The 22298-nt window shown below is 44.4% G+C and overlaps 1 long non-coding RNA gene across 1 annotated transcript in view; it reads right to left on the reverse strand.

Annotated features, from left to right (window-relative positions):
- Positions 1–4169: 4169 nt before the first annotated feature.
- The window catches only part of LOC146338467 (uncharacterized), a 73397-nt gene continuing 55268 nt past the window's right edge, over positions 4170–22298 (reverse strand). The window contains exons 2-4 of the long non-coding RNA XR_014784756.1: positions 21803–21883; positions 16217–16277; positions 4170–6177 (exon numbers count right to left, since the gene is read on the reverse strand). This is a non-coding gene — a long non-coding RNA (uncharacterized LOC146338467). The remainder of the gene's footprint in view (positions 6178–16216; positions 16278–21802; positions 21884–22298) is intronic.

Consider the following 22298-nt stretch of genomic DNA (forward strand, 5'->3'; position numbering starts at 1 on the left):
GAGCATCTTTCTGAAGGTCACTACGTCACTGTAGCCACCACACCCTGTAGTTGAGCCTCTGAGAGCTCATATGTGCACCACTGGTCTCTTTTTCATTCTCCTTGTGGTGGTACCTGCTATGGGAAGGTAGGGGAAAGAATGGGAATGAGAGACACCAGGGGGAAGATAAGGCTGACAGACTCATGTTGCCTAAAGACTATGTGTCATCTGTCAGTGTTCTACAATGAAATTAGAATCACCATACCAAGACCACCAAGACCAGTAAGAGATGATTGCAAGGGATATCAAGGATTTTCTATGTTCTCAGATTAGATTATACAGTGCTGCAGTGGCACTGTAAGGTCAAGGAAGCCCTGGGAAAAATACCCAGTAGGTACCCCCCGCCCCCTGCACACACACACTATCCTGGGCACATCACTCCCTTAATTTCCTTTATTCTCTGGCCTATTCTGGTTCCTGGCTTTTTCCAAAACCACTGCCCTGGGAACTCTATCTTTCTCCCCCAGGTGGCAGAAGGGGAGCAAACAGGTTAGACACTCTGGAAACTAAGAAATGCAATACGAGCTTTGCTCCACAGTGTCCCTGATCTCCTCTGTAAAAGGTTAGTAGAAGAAGGAGAAGGAGAAGGAAGGTCTCACTGCCATGCTGTCATTTGTGAGCTTTCTGAGCTGCAGGGACCTAGACCTGCACTCCATAATCTGGCCCTAATGATGCCACTGCCATAATGGGCCAAAGAGTTTAAATGTGTTACTGTCACAAGTGAGCTTCCTTGGAAAGTCACTGTTCTTAGCTGGCCTGAAAAACCTAAGAGGGGAGAAAACTTGCTGTCTGCTTGTAAACTGAAAGGTCTACCAACTGATGGAGAGGTTTTTGGGGATCTAGGATACTGGCTATAACTGCCCTGGCCTAGTTGTGCCCCTAGGACAGAATTCTCTCCTGAGCTTTTGCCCAGTGAGCTCCAACTTTTGAATTCGTGGCTCTTTCCAAGGGGACAAGATCCTTATGAACATTTGTGATGCTGGGAATGTGTGTGCCACTGTGCTAGTTCCCAATCCCTAAGATTTATTGATAGATAGAACTGTGTCGTTCGTTCCTATATTTCTGTTCTAGAAATAAAGGGCATATTTTGTGTTTGTTTATAGACATCAAATGAATTGCTCAAATGACTGTTTTTAGAACATTTCCTTGAGAAATTCATGTACAGACTTTATAATCTTGTTGATTTCACAGTCCAATTATCATCTAATTATTTTACTTATTCCTCACATGTGTATACCTGTAGTTTCCTCTTTATTTTTTACTTCACTTCTGTCTTATTCTATTACGTTTGTTGTTCATAACTCCCAAGCACCAAATTTACCTGCAGCTGAAGGCAACACAGAATCGACAGAGACAGCCTTCCTTGGTTCACACTCCTCTTGTTGAAAGTTTTTTAAGTAGCAACTTTTAAAACTAAAACCTCTACTTACTTTGTTTAGGCTATTGTAAGATACCAAGGGTGTGGTGGAGGTGGTCTTGAACTATCTGTCTTGAACTACCCCTTCAGTAGGGATGTACGAGAATTTTGTTTGGATTCATTTTTTACTCAAAGGTACCCCATTCACACCTCCAAACATGAATGCAAATGTGGGCATATTTTTTTCAGGAAAAGCTCACATGTTCCTGAAGTTGTGTTCACATCTGATAAATGTTCACTTTTAGAAGTGTGCATTAAAAAAAGCCCCATGCATTTTCATGCTTTAATCTGGTGGGGGAGTGCACATTTGGGCATGCACTTCCAAAAATATGTGCAGAAATGCACAATTTCCCTATTCAAATAAAAAAAGCAGTGGGGGGCAGGGAACAGATAGCAATCAAAAGCAGGGGCGAGGTGATCTGAGCTTCAAGGTGGAGTTTGAAGAAACTTGGACATCTTGAACATCACTGATTTTCCTATTCCTAGCCTTCAGCAGCTTTTCTCTAGTAGCTTGCCTCCTGAACCATCACATCTCTAGGTCCTTAGGAGACCAGCAAGAATAGACCTTAGGTTAAATGAGTCCCCCTAAGCTGCAGTCCCAACTTCAAAAGTGTCAGCTGACCTCCCAGCTTGAATACAGTCAGCTGACTCAGCAAGATAATTGGCACACACCAAATGTTTCCATTTCCTGGATGCTGCCTTGGATCATGAACCCTGCCTACCTTTGACCTTGCATCTATTTCTGGCCCCTTTGAACCTCTATTTTTGCTGTGGAACTCAGCCTGGCTCGAACATGCAATTGGCTCTGCCCTTTGATCTTCGTCTGGATCAGTGCTTTACCTCCAGCCCATTTGTGGCTACTTCTTCTGTTGCCCTTCTGATCCTTATCCACCTGCACCCAAACTGGGCTTCAGACACAGAACATCTTGGAGCTAAGCCAAGACTTGATAACTCCTTAGATTGTTCTCCATGTTTGCTAGCACTTGTGACATGATGCCTCGCTTGATAGAAGTAAGAGGTCTAATGCTGCTTTTACCAGCCTGCCACCACCACTTAAACAATTTTTCTTCTATTACCCTGTACACTCAAGAATACCATGGCAATTATGTGGCTTCTTCTGTATAAACTGCCAGCTCCAGTTATTTAGCCACCCTGGACAAATAACAATGTGTTAATTTTGTAGTTAAGTAACAGTAACAGCAACTCACATTCTTTTGAAGTCAAGTAAATTAATAAACCAGCATACACAAACATATCTAATTCTCCCCCCCCCCTCAATCTACGGGTTCCACCTGTCATAACTGCCCTTGGAATCCCACTGATCAGAGATGTCCATCCATTGCTGGGGGAAATCCGTTTCATTTTTGGCTTAATGGAGCTCCCCGGCATGCCCAACTTGCTTTGCATTTGTGGGATGAGCTATGGGGTTTTCCTGAAATCCAGGAACTTTGTCTGTATTCTTTTAAGTAGTGCAGATAGAGATTTTGTGCAAATTACAGCCACAATTTGTACAAATTACACAAACCGCAGTTCAAATTTGTGCAAATCTCTATTTGTGCAAATAAAAAAAAAATACAGAAAATCCGCCAGCTGGTCTGACTCACTGTGGACTGAGTTGGGCCAGCTTGTGGAATATAAGCTGAAGTCAGGGGGGAGGGGAGAGCCCGTGAAACCTCGTTGAGCTCCACCCCCAACAGGATTCCTCCTACATCCCTACCACTGAACAATCCCAACTCAGCAAAGAAATGGAACCAACATGGAGCTCCACCACCAGCATAGCCAATCCCAGCAATAAACACGATCTGCTGATCCTTCATAAAAGCAACACTTCCCCATTTCACCATATGCAGGAGCTCCTCATTAACCATCATTTGTAAATTTAATGAACATGGAGGGTCACACCTTCATCCTGATGATTAATGAAAATGTTAAATGATCCAAGGCCCCTGTAACGTCCCACTTAGACAACCTCCCCATGATTTGGTGTCGTGTCATTTCTCATTGCTCTGTGTTTCCACTCAACTGGCCATTTTAAAATCCAAATAGCAGTGCTCCATGTCTGAGCCAAATTGAATTTAATATTTCAAGTAAAGATTTTGCATCCACTGCTTTGCCCAGACCCAGATAAATTACACATTCTTTCATCCAGTAATTTTTCAATGCTATCAGGAAAAGCAATCAAGCTTTGAAGATTACTAATACTCCCTGCCTGTTCTGTTCTCCACTGGACCATGAAAGATCAGTCACTTAAAAATCCAAATCCTGGTGTTATCAAAGCATTGCTGCTACACCAGCCTGGGGACTGATTAATTTTTTAAAAATATTTTATTGGTTTAATTCATTTTCTCACACTTGAGAACTCCTCTGACCCTGAGCATGACTCCTCAGTGGGCATTCCTTGCTTATCAGTACTAGACAATTTACAGGATGGTACTCTTACCTTTCAAGGTATAAAATCAAGAACAACCCCAAGATATCATAATTTGGCCAGGTGTCACTAGGTAAGTCAGTTATCTGTCTTCTTTGACTTCTCTATGATATCTCAGCAAACCACCATAATGTATTTTCAACAACCTTTTCATACATCTTAAAATATCACCCCACCATCACTTAGGCAGAGAGTGCTACCTAGCGCAGATGAGTGCCTTGTGGTATGTCTCTCTGGGTCAAATATTATAGTTGGAGACACATAACACACATCAATAAGACTGTGTCAGTTCACAGGAAGCATGTTTACTAGTTCCTTGGAATGAAATAGCCATAATGGTAAGGACTATCATTATTTCAACAAGGCTGTTCTGTGGATCATATAAGACTAGATTATTATGTTGGGCGGGGTCAACAGCAAAGGAGATGTGCCAAATGCAAAGAGCCCCCCCCCCAGCATATTGTTTAAATATAAACAATAGTTTAAAGCACATATTGCCAATAACTAAGCCTTAGGAGAGCCATTTACAACTTTTAGAATGGGGAAAATAAAAGTGCAACAGCTGGGAAACCACCAAAAAGCTGCCGCCATTTGCGTACGCGTGTTTTTTTTTTTTAAACAGACGTGATAGGCTACATAAGTCTTTACGTAGCCTATCACATCTATGGGGGGTGGGGAAGAAAAAGTCCAGACTGCAAATGGCGGCAGCGGCAGCTGGTCAGAAGACCAGCCTCCGCCGCCGCCACCGCCGTAGCCGCTGCTGGAGCCGCCACCATCGTCCGGAACATCCGCCCCTGGTAAGTCTTGTCCCGGGGGGGATCCATGGGGGGCGGGGGGGTGGCAGGCCATTCTGTGATGGATTTCGGGGGGCCGAATGCCAAATGATCTCCCTTTCTCTCTCCATCAGCACCCCAACCCCTCACATATACCCCAATATCTGTTAGTCCTCTGTCTGATTGATGGAGCCAGAAAATCCTTCCATTCAGTTCTGTAGTCCAAGAGCAATTGGAAGTTGGAGCTGAGTGGTCTTTCTGGAAGGGAGAAGGAAGCAAGCACCTTGACATCTGCTCCCTCCTCTGGCTGATGGATAGGACTGGGCTTTCTCTTGCCATCATGTTCTTTCTGGAAGGCAAGAGGTGCAGCCTCCCAGTGGCCCAAGGTCTCCTCACTGATTGCAGGGTATGCTTCCCTTCAGCTAAGGATCTGTATGGATTTTGCAAATTCCTTTCTGGTTGCATTTTGTGGATTGTCAGGGGTCTTTTATTCTGTTGCATGCTCATTGACAGAATCAGAATTTTTGTTGGAGAATGTTGTTAATTTGCAAATGTGTACTTGCGCTAATGTGCACTTGCGCTAATGCGCACTTGCACTAATGCACATTAACGTAAGTATGCATTTGCAAATGAATGAAAGTGCATATATCCCCCCCAAGTAAAACAAAACAAACAAACAAAAAACAAACAAACAAAACTTCCACAAGTCCATCAAATCTGCACAGCTTGCAAAAAGCTGGTCCGCTGCAGAATCTGCAAGTCAGATTAATAGAAAACCAAATTTATTTGAATCTGTTGCAGATTTCTCTGGCATCCCTACATTTAGCTTTCTAGTCCCATAGCAACTTGCATTTGGAGCCAAGTGTTCTAGCTGGCAGTGTGTGCCTCTGCATGTGCATGAACATGTTTCAGGGAGGCATTAAGATGCCCATTGTTATTGGGAGTATATGGCTGTCACAACTATAAAAGTGTCAGTATGTTCATCTGTAAAATGGTGCAGGGTATGGGTCTCATCACAGCAATGAAGAGGGAGGGGAGAATGGGGGGCGTCTTTTCCCTGGATTCTGGCTGGGAAAGCATCCTTCTCTCTTGTTAGTTTCCTTCTGTTGCCTGTCAACCGTTAAGTGTTGCACACAAAATCTCCCAGCTGGGATGCAAAATTAAATTTCCTGAAATTGCATAGGAAGGTAGATTGCTGGGGTCTTGTAATGGTGAATTCGCTTTTCTTTCCTTTTTTTTTTAATGATCAAAACTAGCAACAGCCCTCTGTTTATACCTTTGTGGTTTCTGATGAAATAATTACATCAGAAGAAGCCAGCAGCTGATTTCTCCCCCAGCATGCACAAATTAAGGGGGAAAGAATATTTGATTTTCCTCCCAGTGATAAGGGAAGTAGAGGTCATTGCTCCCCAAAAAGTCTCATTGCAGCAGGATTCATGCTCAGAACAGGGCTCATGCGTCTTAATGAGAATAAAGTTTGTGGGTGGCTGAGCTAGGGGATCATTCTTGGCTTTGATTTCCTGTTGGGAAAGAAAATATCATATTATTAAAACATGTTAAAATCTCCTGTGAACTGAAGACTTGAGCTGCATACTATAATTCTATTGCATAGTCTAAGATGGAGGAAGCGGCAGCCACCCTGGTTCCTCTTGTGTCTTAGTCTCTGGTTTGAATGTAATTTACCTTATAAAGCAATGCTATGCATGCTTCCTCAGAAACAAGTCATATTTAACACAATGGATTGCACTGTTAAGCTCTCACTCACTGATGAGGCAAATGCCTCTGTCTGCAAAATGTGGGGACTGGGAGAGTTTTCTTGTGAGATCAGTCCTTAAGACTGTGGCTCAGTGGGTAACTATGCAACAGGAACTGGAGAGTGTGGATGTCTCAGACAGACCTTTTAATCAGTGGGCAGCAGCCAAAATATTATTGGCATGTTCAATATTAAAGAAATCCCCTACTGTCCAAAAAGAATATCACCGATTTGCAGAACCAACAGCTTCCTTGACTTATTCGACTACTTTCCTACCGCAACAGATGTGTTCAGGTTGTCAGTGAAGTGTGGGCATATTTTAGAAATGAGTCCAAATCTTGAGGAAGGACTAGTCAGTCCTTCCTCAGTCAGTCGTGGAGTTCATGTTTTGACTGCACAAGGTCCCAAGCTCCAGCCCAGACATCTGCTGTTAAAGAACCTTTAACCTTAAGGTTAAAGAACCTTAAATAGCAGGAACTGGAAAAGACTTCCACCTGAGACCTGGAGAACTCCTGTAGCCATGGTAGACAGTTCCTGGTTAGAAGGACCGATGGTCTGGCTCAGAGAAAGGCAGTTTCAATGTTTTCATGCAAGTTATTCAGATTGCTACCTGTCAAATCCATCTATTCATAGGGGGGGACAACAAGCCAAGGATCATTGTAATTCTGCTCCTGAGCCCAGTGGAGAATTACTCTTTTCACGTGTGTGTGTGTGTGTGTGTGTGTGTGAGAGAGAGAGAGAGAGAGAGGGAGTGCTAGGGATGAGTGAGAAATTCATTTTAATATGAATTTAAATAATTCGCACATTTGAACCAATCTGCAAACCAGAACTCAATTTCTCCCCATACCTCCACACCACCCAGAGTTTAGAGACAGAATCATTTCATCCAAAGGCAAAAGCACCTGTGACACCACCAAATTTTGTAATTAATCAAAACTCATCCATTTCTAATGCTTATCTTTGTACTGAGCCTGGTTCGATATAGTATGAACCAGCTGGTTTCCCGCGAACACAGTTCGTGGAGAAAAATCTAGTCTCATGAAAGGTTTAACTTGACCGTGTTAAGGGAAACGTTCAAGGTGTACGTATCCCTTAATCCCTTCATGGTTTGCTTGCATACCGTCTGTTACTGACATATTGTACTTTGGCCTGCCCCTGTGTTTATACAGGTGTACAGAGACTTCGTTTGTGTTCATATATTATTTGCTCCAAGTTGCAATCAATTATGTTTGTTTAATTATACTTGACTTTTGGATATGAAAAATAGAACTTTATAGTACATTGTTATAGAAGAGAGCCCAATTCTTTTTTTTCCCTTTTTCTTTCTTTTTAAAAAAGCTTTGTGGACATAAATAAACACCCGACTTTGAATTCTAGTGAAAACCATTGTTATTCATGGGATCTGCATGTCAAGCGCTTTCCAATGAAGTGTGTTTCTTGAGAATCAGTGAATGGGAAGTAGGGATGTACGGAAGTCACTTACTTGTTCGCGGAATTGATTTGCAGTGGGAGGGGGAGGTGCTCCGTCCCTCCCCCTGGAATCCTCGATGTGGGGGAGGCGATCCGGTCCTCCCCCCTGGAATCCTGCCCGGCTGGCTGTGCTCCACGGCAGCTCTGCAGAGCAGCTGGCCAAGCCCGTCCACAGCCGGAGTTCCGGCCACGGATGGGCTGCTGCGGAAGTAAATGGTGGCCGCCGTATTGGCCGTCATTTGCGTCCAGCCAGGCTGCTGTGCTAGGCTACGTAAGTATTGACGTAGCGTATCACGACTGGGCAAAAAAAAAATAATAAAAAATAACAGCATACACAAATGGCGGCGGCTACGGCGGCCGCCATTTGCGTTCCCTATTTTTCGCCGTTTTAGCCTACGTAAATATTTACGTAGGCTATTACGGCGAAAAACAGGGGAACGCAAATAGCATAGTGGGCGCTTTTTGTGTTCCTTTTTTTCGCCATAATACCTTACGTAAATATTTACGTAGGCTAAAACGGCAAAAAAAAGAACGCAAATAGCGCCCAGTATGCTATTTGCATTCCCCTGTTTTTCGCCTTAAGAGCCTACATAAATATTTACGTAGACTAAAACGGCAAAAAATAGGGAACGCAAATGTCGGCCGCCGTAGCCGCCGCCATTTGTGTACGCCTTTTTTTTTTTTTGCTTGGCTTGCTGTGATAGGCTATGTAAATACTTATGTAGCCTATCACGGCAAAGATCAGGATGGAAATGGCGGCCGCGGCAGCTGGCCGAAAGACCAGCCGCCGCCGCCACCGCTGGACCCGCCGCCGGAGCCACCGCCATCCGGAACATCCACCCCAGGTAAGCCTCATCCTGGGGGGAAACTGCGGGTGGGGGGCGGGGGGGCAGGCCATTCCGCCATGGATTTTCCGCCACAATCCATTCTGGACTTAATAGCAAATCATATATGTATAATTCAAAGTCGGGAGCTAGTTGTTCATCCCTTTTTGACTGCCTTCCCATTAGGGATGGCGGAGAATTCCACCACGGATTTCAGTGAGGCCGAATGCCAGTTTAATGACTTTAAAAAAAAGAATGACTTAAAAAAAAAAAAAGCGCGTACGGGTAATGGCAGCCCCCATAGGGATCCGCCATTCCCGTTCCTTATTTGGTCGCTGTAGTCTACGTAAAGATTTACGTAGACTACAGCGACCAAATAAGGAACGCGAATGGTGGCTCCCTATGGGGGCCGCCATTACCCGTATGCATTTTTTTTTTAAGTCACCCGTGATAGGCTACGTGTCGATTGACGTAGCCTATCACGGCTGACTTTGCAAATCTAGCTGTGATAGGCTACGTTAATCGTCACGTAGCCTATCACGGGGGCGTTTTTTTTTTCTTTGATTGGAATGGCGGCGGCGCCCCGGACGAACACCCGCTGAACCGCCAGCAAAGGTAAGTCCCGTCCCGGGGGGGGGGGTGCGGGGGGCAGGGGGGGTGCGGAGAATTTCTCCCCGAAACTTGTTCGGGGGGCCGAACACATTGGCGCTCGGCCCCCCGAAGTTTCGGGGAGAAATTCTCCGCCATCCCTAATTTGGCATCAGACACATACTCAAGGTCATGTAATGAACACTGGATGCCCTATATAGGGATGCTGAAGGAATCCACTTGCGGGGTGGAGCTCAATGAGCTTTCATCAGCTCAGCCCTCGGACTTCATTCCATCTTCTGCTAACTAGCTCAACTTGGCCTGCTGTGGATTTCAGTGTTTGGTTTTTTAATTTGCACAAATTACAGCTGCAATTTGCGCAAATTTGTGCAATTTGCTCAAAGTATGCAAATTGAGGCTGCAATTTGCACCACTTACACAAATTGGTGCAAATTGTAGCTGTATTTTAGTTTGGGATGCATATTTAAACTGTACATTGCTGTTGTAAACATAGTAGTGGTTGATTTGGATTTAATTAGCACCTGCATCGTCTCAAGCTTATTTCACTACCTAGAGCCATAGACACCAGCTGCCCCCCAAAGCTTGTAATGCAAAGAACAAAATCAGGATTCACTTTGTTTCTGCTACTTCTTTTTTTCTACCTCTACCTGGACCAAACTACAAAAACATGTATGAGTGATAAACTGAACATGAGTTGTGACTAGGGATGTCAGAGAATTCTGCGACAGATGTCGCAGAATGCACTGGCATTCGGCCCCCCGAAATCCATCACAGAATGGCCTGCCACCCCCCCCACCCCCCATGGATCCCCCCCAGGACAAGACTTACCAGGGGCGGATGTTCCGGACGATGGTGGCGGCTCCAGCGGCGGCTACGGCAGTGGCGGCGGCGGAGGCTGGTCTTCTGACCAGCTGCCGCCGCCGCCATTTGCAGTCTGGACTTTTTCTTCCCCCCCCCATAGATGTGATAGGCTACGTAAAGACTTATGTAGCCTATCACGTCTGTTTAAAAAAAAAACACACACGTACGCAAATGGCGGCAGCTACAGCCACCACCATTTGCGTTCCTTATTTTTCGCTGTCTTAGTCTACGTCAATATTTACGTAGACTAAGACGAAGAAAAGAAAGGGGAACACAAATAGTGCCCACTACATAGCTGCCGCCATTTGCGTACGCGTTTTTTTTTTACCCAGAGCCTTCCACAGCCAGAAATCCGGCTGCGGATGGCCCTGGCCTGGGCCTGGCCGGCTGCTCCGTGGAGCCGCCATGGAGCACAGCCGTCCGTCGAGGATTCTGGGGGGGAGGACCGGATCGCCTCCCCCCCCGTCAAGGATTCCGGGGGGAGGGACAGAACGCCTCCCCACCACACCATGAACACAATCCACGAAAAGGTATTTATTTATTTATTTATTTATTTATTTCTATACCGCCCAATAGCCGAAGCTCTCTGGTAAGTGACTTTCATACATCCCTAGTTGTGACTGGGATGAATCAGGATTCCCCTTCGGGTGGCCATTACAAAAGACAGTCCTCTGTTTGAAGGGCTGTCCAGTTTAAAGAGAAAGAACCCTAAGAAGGGAAAGCAGGAACCTTGAAAGCACCCATTGGCAGGACTTGGACTGCAGACTGTGCAGGCACACAGGTCACCTGGTGACAGTTGTCCACACTATGGTGAGATGTACTATATTCCTATTTAATAATAATAATAATAATAATAATAATAATAATAATAATACATTCTAAATGTGAATATCTCTATATAAATTAAAATATGCACATTTTATGCAAAACACTCTTTTGTCCTTTTTTAATGATGCATTTCCTCTTTGGGGGCGATTCATAAGTGGCCACCCTATTTACATGGAGGAGGCCTGTGCATGTCCACTAATGTGGACATAAGGCTGCTGAAGGCATAGGAGTATGGTCAGGAGTATGGAGCTAGCTGGCATGACATGCTTTCAACACATCATGGCAGGGTCATGTGGAAACACCCACCCCACTTTCAACACTAGAACAATGTTTTGCATGAATTCTTCAGCTCGCTTCAGAGGTATTCCTCCTCCACAAGTTCAAACAGTGTGTGTGCATGTGCATGCGTGCCTGCATGCGTGATGTCTGTTAGCCCTGCCCCCAACATCCTCATCCCTTTCAGCTCCACCCCTGACCTTTGCATATTGAGACTGAAAGTGTGAGGTGGGATTCCTGACATATTTAGAATCCTCCCTAAAAGAAGTTGTGCCATAAAGGGAGTTGACTTTGACATTCCAAATAGACATAGCCCCAGTTCAGATTCTTGCTGCATGAACAAGGTCCCTGAGCCCTAGACTAACATGTCCCTCCTCCTCCTCTTTTGCACACTGGAGTAGGAGACTAAAAGCTTTTGCTTCTGATTTTTTTTTTAAAAAACACAGTTGCCTGTGGCATCCAACACAGGGAAATGTTGTTTTTTCAAACTATGGTTTGAGAACAAGCCGGGATATGAAACCATAGTTTGATCCTGGCATGTTCTCACTAACCAGCAACTAAACAACTTAACCATTCCACAAGTTTGGGTATCAAAGGTGTTGGGAATATTTCAACCTCATCTGCAAGTTACTGGAAGGGGTCAGTGTTGCAGTTAGTTCATGGGCATTTTAACTACAGTTAGCCTCAGGATCTCTATAGCCTACAATGTGGTTTCCTGTGATTGCTTCATTTTGCTCCTCCACTCCCCCCTGGCCGTTCCATCTAGGGATGTTGGAGAATTTCTCCATGAATCTCCAGGAGCAGACTGTTTCTCCACCAATTTCAGGGGGCTGAATGCGTTGGCATTCGGCCCCCTGAAATTGGTGGAGAAACGGTCTGCCACCCCCCGGCCACCCCCCGGGATGGGACTTACCTTGCGCGAATGTCCCTGGCGGCGGCGGCTCCCAGCGGTGGTTCGGTGGTGGTTCGGCTGCGGCAGTGGCAGCGGCCGGTCTTCCGACCGGCTGCCACCGCTGCCATTTCCAAGTAAAAACAACAACAACAAACAAACGTGATAGGCTACGTAAAGATTTACGTAGCCTATCACGGCTAGATTTTCAAAAAACACCATGATAGGCTACGTAAATGTTTACGTAGCCTATCACGGCTGACTTTGGGGGGAAAAAAAGCATGTACGCAAATGGCGGCGCCCATGGGCGCCGTCATTTGTGAACACGCTTTTTTTCCCCCCAAAGTTTTTTTACCACCCATTATACAAAGTCAAAAACAAAGATGGCAAGGACCTAACAGAAGCAGAAGAGATCAAGAAAAGGTGGCAAGAATATACGGAAGGTCTGTATAGGAAGGATAGTAATATCGGGGATAGATTTGATGGTGTGGTCAGTGAGTTAGAGCCAGACATCCTGAAGAGTGAGGTTGATGGGCCTTAAGAAGCATTGCTAATAACAAGGCAGCAGGAGACGATGGTATCCCAGCTGAACTGTTTAAAAACTTGCAAGATGATGCTGTCAAGGTGATGCATGCCATATGCCAGCAAATTTGGAAAACACAAGAATGGCCACCAGACTGGAAAAAATCAACTTATATTTAGGGATGGCGGAGAATTCCACCACGGATTCCAGTGAGTCCACGGAATCCGTGGCAGAACGGCCTCCTGCCCCCCCCACAGAATCCCCCTGGGATGGCACTTACCTGGAGCGGATGCAGCAGATTCGACGGCGGCAGCTCCAGTGGCGGCTCCGGCAGCGGCTCCGGCAGCGGCTCCGGCAGCTGGTCTCCTGGCCTGCTGTGGCAGGGCTGCTGCCGCCGCGATTGTCATCCTTGGACCATGATAGGCTAAGTAAGAATTTACATAGCCTATCATGGCTAACCTCAAAAAACAAACAAACAACACGCAGCGTACGCAAATGGCGGCGGCTATGGCGGCCACCATTTGCATTCCCTATTTTTCTCCGATTTATCTTACGTAAATATTTACGTAAGATAAAATGATGGGAAAAAAGGGGAACGCAAATAGCGTAGTGGACGCTATTTACATTCCTTTATTTTTTGCTGTTTTAGCCTAAGTAAGTAGTTATAGCCATTTGCGTCCGCACCAGGCCGTCTGCAGCCGGAAATCCGGCTGCGGACGGCCCTGGCCGGCTGCTCTGCGGCCTGGCAAAAGAGCAGAGCAGGCTGTCAAGGATTCTGGGTGGGGGGAGGATGAGATTGCCCCCCCATCAAGGATTCCGGGGGGAGGGACGGAGCAAAGGTAAGTGAGTTTCGTACATCCCTACTTATATCCCCATACCAAAAAAGGGAAACACTAAAGAATGTTCAAACTATCTAACAGTGGCACTTATTTCACATGCCAGTAAGGTAATGCTCAAGATCTTGCAAGGTAGACTCCAGCAATTCATGGAACAAGAATTGCCAGATGTACAAGCTGGGTTTAGAAAAGGCAGAGGAACTAGAGACCAAATTGCCAATATCCGCTGGATAATGCAGAAAGCCAGGGAGCTTCAGAAAAACATCTATTTCTGTTTTATTGGCTATTCTAAAGCCTTTGACCATGTGGATCATAACAAATTGTGGCAAGTTCTTGGTGGGATGGGGATACCAAGTCATCTTGTCTGCCTCCTGAGGAATCTGTATAACAACCAAGTAGCAATGGTAATCACAGACCATGGAACAACAGACTGGGTTAAGATTGTGAAAGGAGTACGGCAGGGTTGTATACTCTCACCCTACCTATTCAACCTGTACGCAGAACACATCATGCGATGTGCTGGGCTTGATAAAGCCAAGGCTCGAGTTAAAATCGCTGGAAGAAACATTAACGATCACCGATATGCAGATGATACCACTCTGATGGCTGAAAGTGAGGAGGAGCTGAGGAACCTCATGACAAAGGTGAAAGAAGAAAGTGCAAAAGCTAGGTTGCAGTTAAACCTCAAAAAAACCAAGATATGGCAACCAGCTTGATTGATAACTGGCAAATAGAGGGAGAAAACATGGAGGCAGTGACAGACTTTGTCTTTCTAGGCACAAAGATTACTGCAGATGTTGACTGCAGCCAGGAAATCAGAAGACATTTACTTCTTGGGAGGAGAGCAATGACAAATCTTGGTAAAATAGTTAAGAGCAGAGACATCACACTGACAACAAAGGTCCGCATAGTTAAAGCAATGGTATTCCTTCCCTGTAGTAACCTATGGCTGCGAGAGCTGGACCATAAGGAAGGCTGAGCGAAGGAAGATAGATGCTTTTGAACTGTGGTTGGAGGAAAATTCTGAGAGTGCCTTGGACTGCAAGAAGATCAAACCAGTCCATACTCCAGGAAAGAAAGCCAGACTGCTCACTTGAGGAAATGATATTAAAGGCAAAACTGAAGTACTTTGGCCACATCATGAGAAGACAGGACACCCTGGAGAAGATGCTGATGCTAGGGAAAGTGGAAGGCAAAAGGAAGAGGGGCCGACCAAGGGCAAGATGGATGGATGATATTCTGGAGGTGACGGACTCGACCTTGGGGGAGCTGGGGGTAGCGACGGCTGACAGGAAGCTCTGGCATGGGCTGGTCCATGAAGTCACGAAGAGTCGGAAGCAACTGAGCGAATAAGCGACAACAACCCATTATACAAACAGTCCATCTTGTATTGGTTTCACTGACTAACCATCACATCAATGCAACTTTGTTCTTCAGCACTCAGCTGGGAATTTCGTTCCACATCTTTGCTTCTGCATATTGCATTTGGGACAATTAAGCCCCCATTCAGGCATTCTACTTCCCATGTTGTGTGAACATGTGAAAAGAAGAGCACCCCACTGCCGCCCCCCTCCATCATCGCACCCTGATTTCCCAGGGTTCTTAAATGCATGGCGAACATCCATGAATACAGAAGGCTCTCCTGTTCAGACTGTTGCCCTCCATGCCTACAGGCCGAGGGTGACAGATGCAACAGATATGACGATGGAAGGAGGAAGGGCTGGAGAGCTCCTCTCTTCATGCATTCATACAACATGGGAAGTACCTGAAAAGGGCTTTAGGCAACATTTAGACTCAGGTTGCCTCAGCAACTGACTCCATCTATTCTAAATCCTAAAGGCATGGACCCATTGGACTGAACTCACCAAATATACTGTGCATGTAATCTTGGAAGAGCTCAATGGAAATAAAAGATTGTGGGGGGGACAGGGAAGCAAATCGTTTAGCTTAGCCTCTGAGCTTGATGGAACCTGGTATAATTAACAAACTTGTGATATCTCTAGCAATTGTAATTCCAATTATTTGCTAGCTGAAGGCAAGTTTCTCTGCTCTAAGTTGGGAAATCATGTAAATAGCCTAATTAATATAATTTGCCTTATGTTCTACCAAGAAAAACAAAAACAAATATGTCAGGGTTTTTTTTTAGAATAAATAACACGGTATAGACTATTAAAAAAAAACAAAACCCAAGTCTGTTCTCAGTCAGTTTGCAGAGCAAATATTGTGCATTGCAGATCTTTTTCCCCCAGCATTTCCAAGTAATTCAATGTGATTTAATGAAATTATGATTGCTTCCCTCAAACTCTGCCCTGCATTAAAATACAATGAAAAGCACTTCCTTTGTAAAGATTAAAGAAGATTCTTCACAGAATAGAGTGTAGCTACATGTACAACAGGGGGACAAGAGATACCAGCAAAAGTGACATCAGTTCGTATCTCCAGTCCTTTTAGCATCAAGAGATTTCATCCCAACATAAAATAAATCTTTGAAACATTCCATGCTGCCGTGATGGGAAGGCACAATAAATAACGTTTTGCCTCTTCCTCATGTGGAACGAAGAGATAAAGCTATTTATAAAGCCTTAAAAGACTTTAAAATCATCCTAACAGTTTGTCATGTGTTAACGTCAGGAAGGATTTAATCACCTAAAGTAAAAATAAAACAATGTAAAATCTCTTGTTTTCCTCACCATTTTTAAATAGTGCTCAGTTTTCATAGGTCTCCATATCAACTATCAACTAATTTTCCCCCTAAAAACAAAAGAAAGAGAGAAAGAAAGAGAAATTAGAGGTAAACATAGAAACTAACAGGCTGAGGACAAAGAATGAGATATTGCTAGCAACATGTGCTTGTAGCTGAAAGCCATGGTTCCATATAGTGGTACATGGATCCGTCAAACCTGGTCTCACTGAGATTGTCAGGTTTTTGAGGTCGAACTCATTCCATCCCATTTCTGCATGGGAGTGTGTATGCACGTGAGTTTTAACACTGTATATAAATCCGTAATGTTTTGTGGGCATTTTCCCTACTGTATGCATTAATGTACATAGTTTGTTTGTTTATTTATTTGATTCATACCCTGCCTTTCCGTCAAAAAAGGTGCTTAAGGGTACAATCCTATGGATGCTTAGACAGGAAAAAGTCCTACAGTTCCCAGCATTCCCCAGCTAGCGTGGCTGGCTGGTACTGGTAAATGCTCGGAGTTGTATGATGTTTTTCTGTCTAAACATGCATAGGATTGTGCCCTAAGGCAGTTAACAGTAATAAAACCTACACTAAAATAAACATCAAAAATGATAAAAAATGATTAAAAACACAGTTTTAAAAAAACAATAAAAGGAACAAAAAGTTAGCACTCAACCCAATAGCACCTTCTTCAGCATCAGACCAGCTTACATGCCAAGGGCCTGCTTGGGTAATAATTAAAAAAGGAGGAAACAGAGAGGGAACCAGTGTAGCCACCCTTGGCAGGGATTTCCAGAGCCTGGGAGCAGCCACCAAGAAGGCCCTCTCTTCTGTCCCTGCCAAACGTGCTTCCAGTGGAGGCAAGAGATAGTTTATTCCTCCCCATCTTCCTTACAAAGTAGAATGCAAATTTGGCATCCTTACAGCATGTGTTTTGCCATGTCATTGTCTGATGCAGAGGAAGGTAAGCAGGAAATATAGTGATATCCCCTCAGGTTTTTCATTACTATGAATTACAGGAGGAGAAACTAATTGTAGGGCTGCTGCTGTCAGTGGCAGCCATGTGTTTTTGGTAATGTCTAATTTTCTGTTAGATATATATTTGACTTAGGATTATGGGATGCACAGTGTCATCTAATTGATAATCTTTTCTTTTCATTTCATTTGCATAGGGTGGTGGTGGTGCAACTTTGCCAAGATAATTTGCCTTCCTTTGCAATGGACCCAACCTGTCAGCACATCACATTGGCAGATTCCCTTTAAAGTGAATCAGATTTGTACAAGAGCATGGTGGAGGGAATACCAAAAGGGCTTCCATGAATTTTGAGCAACTATTGTTTCCTATCTGTCTTATCCTCACTAACAGCCCTTTTCTTACTTTTGAAATGGTATAGGCACCACCTGTGATTAAATATCCATGAAAAATGGAAGTGCAATACATGTGTGAACTGTGAATTGGAAAATTAAGCTGAAAATCTTCCAGAAATTTCACCTCTTCTTATCAGAATAGACAAACCCTGGGTAGCTATGAATGAGCAGAAGTGAGCAGATGTACTGACTCCTGGACACCTGCTCCCTCTGAGTTAATAGCCAAGGGACACTCAGTTGTTGTCCATGACATCCTATCCTGGAACTGTGGGTTGTTGCAGGAGGAACAACCCATACTGGTTACCCATAGTTTGTAGCTGTTGGTTTATTTAATCCAAATAATAGACAGCAACAATAAGGGTGCAATCCTATGGGGGTGGCTGTAAGTCTCCAAACTTGGAGGGTTATATGGCCATCCAATGCAGAAGGACTGGTGGAGATGAGCTTGACGTTTTCTCCTGTCTAGCTGAGGCATTGGGGAGGGGAAGGGAAGAAGGCTCGGGAGGCTGGAAGATTCCTAATAAGCCAGCTTCCCTGGTCTCCTCCCCTCCCTGCCCACAGGAATGCCCCCTTTCTATCCTCTCCAAGATCACCTTTGTGACCTCAGAGAGGCTGCCAGTGTGGTTCTCTCCATGCTGGCTGTGAGGGGGAGGGGGCAGGAAGTTCAGACTCCTGAAGCTGAGGTCAAAGCACTGTCTCCAACCTTGGATCCAGAAATCCAAAGTATCTTATCCCTCACCGCCGCCTAGGGGCCATAGGATTGTTCTCCTTAGTTATCAAAACAGCAGTTCAGCTCAGCATAAAGGCTAAAAAAAAAAAAAGGTAAAGGTGTCCCCAACCAGTCATGTCCGACTATAGGGTGCGGTGCTCATCCCAGTTTCTAAGCCGAAGAGCCAGTGCTGTCCGAAGATGCTTCCGTGGTCATGTGGCCGGCATGACTAAACACCGAGGTGCACGGAACGCTGTTACCTTTCCTGCTGAGGCGGTACGTATTTATCTACTTGCAATTTCTTGCTTTCAAACTGCTAGGTTGGCAGGAGCTAGGACTGAAGATGGGAGCTCACTCTGTCACATGGCACTCGGGTCTTGAACTGCTGTCCTGCTGACCTTCCGGTCTGCAGTTCAGCATCTTAACCACTAAGCCACCGCGGCCCCAAAAGGCTAAAAATACTCAAGAGCTATTCAAACATATGCCTTCTTAAAGAGCCATATTTTTATGTCCTGCTATCACCTAAAGTAGTATACTGTTGGGGCCTGAAGACTCTGTTGACAGAGCATTCCACAAGATGGGTGCAACCATGAAGAAGGCTCTAGAACTTGTGGCTGCCTGCCTAGCTTCACGAAGCAGTGCATCAAACAACAACTGGAATATGTGGGGAGGAACATATGGAAGAAAGCAGTACTTAAGGTGCCCAGGTTCCGAGCTGTTTAGAGCTTTACAGTTTACACCAGCACCTTGAACTGAGCCCAGAAACAAACTGGCAGCTGGTGAAACTCAACTAAAATAGGCATACTGTGCAGTATCCAACATTGACATCCCATAAATGCAAATAGCGCTACTGGAGCTCTGCTGATTCTTTCTGCTGTGCAAGTGCTTGCCCATTATGCTTGCACAACCAGTTGTGTGAGCAGTTAAACAGGTGGTTGCACAACAAGTTGCACAACATGATTGGTTGCACAACAGGAATGCACAATGGCTGCATACCTTGTTTCAAAAAATGGAGATCCATTTTGTTTTGTTTTTTAAAAATGGAGCTTGGCTGAATATTTCCATCGCACAAGTGTTTGATCATGGTGCTCGTGCAACTGGTTGTGTGAGCAGTTGCGCAAACAGTGGCACAACAAGTTGCACAATGGGTGCAAGCAGTTGCATAACCAGTTGCACAATGGGAATGCACAATGGTTGCAGAACTCATTGAACAAGTTACAACAGGTTGCACAAGAGTTATGCAAAACTGCTTGTGCAACCACGCTTGTGCAAATGGAACTTTAGTTGGATTCTTCTCTTGCACATAGTTCAGAACCTAGTTTCCACTTGTACAATGTCATTTGCGCTAACAGAATGACAGAGTTGGATACTGCCCAATATGTTCAAAATGCCTAGCTCCCAGTAGCAACCTGGCTGCTGCGCTTAGCACCAATTTGAAGTGGACAGAAACACCAAGTGTTATGTGGCTGCTTGTGATATTTTCCATCCAGGATTTGTTGTTAAATGTACCTCTGAGCTTGACTCAAATGCATTTTTCTAAGCAAATATTCACATTTTGCAAGCTGGTGCCAAAGCAAATTGTTAGTTATCTCCGCAGAGGTATAAGAGAGGTGGTGGGGGGAATCTTCAATATGTTTTAGATGTAGCGAGCCATCTGCAACCTCGTCTCTAGATAGTGCAGTGAAGAATAATTCAACAATGGTAATTTGACCATAATAATCATAATGAGCGGATCATGCAGAGTTTTATTTATTTACAAGGTCTCAGAGGGCTCTTCTTTGGGGATCATGCAGTGCCTTGAACAATTGATTTATGGGACTAATCCATCTGCAGTTAATCTGAGTGGGTGGCTGGGAGAATGCTGCAGTCCCTTTCGAATATTTAAACCATCATTTAGCCAAGCAAAAAAGAAGTGTGTGCATGTGTGTATTATACACACACAGACATGTGCGTGCACGCTCACACACACACACACACACACACCCGTGTGTGTGTACTGGTGCACAGATGGCCTCTTGAAAGTCTCCAACAATTTCTCACAGGTAGGACTCACCATTGCAGGGCTTGTAGTACAGCCTTTTCCCTCCATAAGGGTATTTGTTTGTTTGTGCAGCTGCCACTGCAAGTGGCAACAGCAGCAACTGTTTTGGGAGCCTAGCCTTTATTTTGCATCCTTCACAATGCTCCACACCTGGAGTCATCCTGGGGAACTATTCTTCACTGAAGACAGCAGGACATAAAAGAAGGACACAACAGCTGATCTTAAAGGATTGGCTGGTTCACATGGGAGGCTTCACTTAGCGAGGTGCCAAGCTGTTTAGGGCTTTAAAAGTGATGCCCTGTGGCTCAAATTGCACTCAAGAATATAATAAGAAATCAACGTGTTCATTTCACAATCAGGCAATCTACATCAGCTATTCCCCTGGTTTATGCATTTCCATCATTTGTGCCATAAAATCCTCTCCTTATTTTACAAAAACAGTACTTTCCGTTAGATAATCATTTCACTTATGTATAAAAGGTTACACTTATTTAAAATATATGAGCCACCACTGCAAGAAAGAAGCGGCATCATAAACTACCTTCCTAGAAGATGCTACTTTCCCCAATTCTTCCGCCCCAAAAGCTTCACTGCATTTTAAGATAGAGATGAGTGCTCCAGAACTCAAGATTTAAAGCCAGCTTTTCGTCAGCCCACAGTAAAAGTAATAAAAGCCTTTTATTATAGAGAGACTGTAAACATATTTAGCAATAAGTTCAAAAGCTGGAAGTCTTGAAATATCACCACTGTTGGAACATACAAGGGTTATATCAACTGGAGCCTGGTTGAGCGATTTCAGTTTGCCGGTATTCATTGGCTGGTCATCACCGGGTCTTATAGTAGGGATAGGAATGGGGGAGAAATGTGTTTGGTTTGCATTTCAGTTTGAACTTAAGAATTTCACACTTTTGAATGAGTATGTAAACTGAAACTCAGTTTTGATTGGAGTTCTCCAATAAAAAAGGGATATAAACATGCATTGATTAGGTGAAAGTGTACACCCAAAAAATAACATTAAAACACATTATATTGGGAAAATAACTTGCAAACATTAGACAAAATTGCATACAAACATGGATATACTAGGACAAAGGCACACACAAATGCATACACATTTTTATGCAAACTTTTTTTTTAAAATCTCAATGTTCAGATGATTTGTGAATCAGAAAAAGGTTGAAGGTGCTCTGAATACCATATCAATGCTTGCTCTGACTCATTTCCATATCAGTGAGCAACTGCTGTCCAGAGGCATAGTGCCTGTGATACTGGTGGTAGTATATAGGCCGCCATGCATGCAGACAGTTAGGGGCTAGCTGATGTGGCCTTGAGACCCCCTGCAAATTCTCTCAATGCATTCCAAGTCATCTGAACATCCCCAACTGAGTCAGACCATAGGTCCACCTAGCTCAGTATTGTCTATAATGACTGGCAGAAGATCTTTAGGTTTCTAGATAGTCTCCTCACCCTACCTGGAGATACCAAGGATTCAGTCTGAGACCTTCCATATGCAAAACAATGTGCTCTGCCAATGAGTTGCAGCAGTCCTCTTTCTAGAAAAAGAAAAATAGTGTGGTGTGGTGCAGTTGAGGGAAGAATATCTTAAGGCATTATGTTCCTTCATTGTTCCATGGGTTTGATCTGTACTCCACTGCACTCTCCTAAATCCCAGTTTAACTAGGAACATTTCTAAATGTAATTCCAGGATTGGAACATGTGGAGTTCACCACAGCTTTCAATTCCTTGACCTCATTTCAATCTCTCTCTCTCTCTCTCTCTCTCTCTCTCTCTCACACACACACACACACCACCACCACCACCTCCAATGCATATGTGTGCATAGAGATACCAGCAAAATTCCCTCCACAACCATGCTCAGAAGAAAACTCTGGGAACTTGTTGAAGCCATTTTCCAAAATCCAGAATTCTTCTCCCCATCAGACTGAAATCCAAACAGGACAAAAATTG

The sequence above is a fragment of the Heloderma suspectum genome, chromosome 9, assembly GCF_057233095.1.
Source record: "Heloderma suspectum isolate Gila_16-S chromosome 9, 16-S_ref, whole genome shotgun sequence".
Taxonomy (NCBI): domain Eukaryota; kingdom Metazoa; phylum Chordata; class Lepidosauria; order Squamata; family Helodermatidae; genus Heloderma; species Heloderma suspectum.